General features: G+C 57.2%; 1 pseudogene; it reads right to left on the bottom strand.

Moving 5' to 3' along the window:
* Nucleotides 1-2503: 2503 nt before the first annotated feature.
* On the bottom strand, nt 2504-2624 carry LOC135051769 (5S ribosomal RNA; annotated as a pseudogene).
* Between the last annotated feature and the right edge of the window lie 269 nt (nt 2625-2893).

Below are 2893 nucleotides of genomic sequence, written 5' to 3' on the forward strand. Positions count from 1 at the left end.
GGGCAGAGGAGTGGGGGCTGCAGATGGGGGAGGGGTTCGAAGGCACTGCAGGTGGGGGAGGGGCAGGGGTGCCACGGGTGGGAGAGGGGCAGGTGTGGGGATGTTGCGGATGGGTGAAGGGTTCCGGAGGTGCTGTGGGATGGGAAGGGATGGGGGTGCCGGGGGTGGGGTAGGGGTTCGCAGGCGCCGTGGGTAGGGGAGGGGCAGGTACGGGTGGTGCGGCGGATGGGGAAGGAGGTCCGGAGGTGCTGCAGGTGGTGGAGGGGCAGGTGCAGGGGTGCCATGGGTGGGGGAGGGGTGGGTGAGGGGCGGACCGCGGATGGAGGAGGGTGTCTGCCGATGCTGCAGGTGGTGGAGGGGCAGGTGCAGGGGTGCCATGGGTGGGGGAGGGGTGGGTGAGGGGGGGGGTGTGCGGATGGAGGAGGGTGTCTGCAGACGCTGCGGGTGGAGGGGGGCAGGTGTGGGTGGAGACGTATATGGGGGGTGGATGGTGGAGGGGGTCTGGAGGTGCTGTGGATGGTGAAGAGGCGGAGGAGTGGGAGCCGCGGGTGGTCTGGAGGCACAGCGTGTGGGGGAGTGGTGGAGTGCCGCATGTGGTGGAGTGGAAGGTGCGGAGGTGTGGTGCATTGGGGAGGGGTCTGGAGGCGCTGCGGGTACTGTACCTGCCAAAAAGGTAGTTGGAGGGTATGCAGTGACAGGGCCAGGACAGGGTTGACGAGGCCAGGACAGGGGTGACGGGGCCAGGACAGGCCCAGGACAGGGGCGACGGGGCCAGGATAAGGGTGACAGGGCCAGGGTAGGGACGGCAGGACCAGGACAGGGGTGACAGGGCCAGTATAGGCTTGACAGGGCAAGCACAGGGGTGACAGGGCCAGGATAGGGGTAACAGGGCCAGCATAAGGGTGACAGGGCCAGGATAAGGGTGAAAGGGCCAGGATAAGGGTGGCAGGGCAAGGCCAGGGGTGACAGGGACATGACAGAACACAGGGCACGGGAGAGATTGGTATTAGGGACAGGACAGTGGTGACAGACAGATGTGTGTTACCGGAGTCACTGCTGCTGGCTGCTGCTGTTCCACTCCAACCTGTTGGGATCTGCTGCTGGTGGAGACTTGGCATGGCTGACTATCTTAGGCTGGAGTCCTGCTTCCTCTGCCCGTCCGCATCCCTCCCCCCTCCTCAGTCACACACCGCAGACCTTGCGCAGATGCCGGGCACTGTGGTAAGGGGAGACTGGGAGTGACTGGTTAGCCCCCAGGAGACGCTGCGGCTGGAGGGAGGAGGGGGTCATAGCATGCACGCGGCGCGGACCTTGCGGCTGCTGGGCACTGTAATAAGGGGAGACTGGCAGTGACTGGTTAGCTCCCAGGAGACGCTGCGGCTGGAGGGAGGAGGGGGTCGGAGCCTGCAAGCAGCTCGGACTTCTGCAGCGCTGCCCGCCAGCTAAAGTGTGTGAAGGAGCTGAGCGCACCTCACTGCGGGCGGCAACGTTGCAGCTAGCAGTGGGGTTGCCGGGGCTGGAGATAACAGAGGCAGTACGGAACCTGCACAGCGGCAGGTGCCCCACAAAACTGCAGCTAAGAAGCGTGGAGTGTGGCAGAAAGTGACGCTCCTGCGCGCCAGAGAGACCCTGCTGAGTATGCTGATGTGGGGGGTCAAGCACACAGTGAGCCGGTGCCCATACCTCCCAACTGTCCCGATTTTCGCGGGACAGTCCCATTTTTTGGGGTCTGTCCCGCTGTCCCACCTGCGGGTCGCAGTGTCCCGCGGTGGGGGGGGGGGCAGTTGGAAAGCTCCTGTACTCGCTATTCTGCTTAGCAGTGCAGCGGTGAATAGTGGAGACAGAGGGAGAGGGGGCATCAGGGGGTACGGATTAAAGGGGGGTTCCAGCAGCAGAGCCGGATTAAGGGGGGGGGGGGGGGGGCAGGGGGTACGTACCGTTGGCCCCACAGTTTTAGTGGGCCCCCCGGCTCGAATAGCTCTGTCCCAGCACAGAAGCTTCCCCATCCTGCCAGCAACAGCGGCAGCATTGTGCTACAGTCAGCACACATTGCTGCGTGTTGGCAGGTCTGTGGTGTTAACTTTAAGGAGAAAAAAGAAGACTCTTTTTTGGGAAGCACTCATATACAGATAATATTGTATGACTCCAATGTCAAAAAATTTTTTTTGCTAGCTAAAATAATGATTTTTATTAATTCTCATTAAAAATGATTATTGGGGAGTTCAAAAATAGGCGCCAGTGTATGTTTAAATAGTGACCCTGCGAAAATATAGGGAATAATATGCAGAATATAAGGTACCAATACCTAATTCTGGCCGGGATGGGTATATCCAGCTGTGGCTCAATCTGTAATTATAAATTGCTCATTTATTGGAAAAATGACCGTCATTTGTGAACTGCTATATATCCCAAATGGGAATTTTGATCCTAGCAGATAATTGAATCATAGGTCATAACCGAGACATAATTGGTGCTCTATTAGTAGTGACAGGTGGGCGGCAAATATTTGCAGTACCAGGGTGTTCCTTAGTAGTCTCCTATCCAAGTACTTAACCCGGCCCTCCACTGCTTGGCTTCCAAGATCAGATGAGATTGGGCATCTCCAGCGGGGTATGACCGCAGACCTTATGCTCACCCTTGTCACACTGTGTCCACAAATGTGCACAGATAAGAGCCGATTATTATTTGTCGTATGAGCCACAAATTTGAGAGAAACACAGCTGGTTTGATGTAAAGATAAGGGGGGGGGGGGGGGGGTTTCTATCACAATTGATAGGATATATTCAAGAATTAAATACCCATCAGGGCTTAAGTGGTCGCAGTATGGGCAGGAAAAAACCTATATATTGCATAATTATCACATACATGTAAATCTGACATTGAATAAATAATA

The sequence above is a fragment of the Pseudophryne corroboree genome, chromosome 2 (genome assembly GCF_028390025.1).
Source record: "Pseudophryne corroboree isolate aPseCor3 chromosome 2, aPseCor3.hap2, whole genome shotgun sequence".
NCBI classification, from domain to species: Eukaryota; Metazoa; Chordata; class Amphibia; order Anura; family Myobatrachidae; genus Pseudophryne; species Pseudophryne corroboree.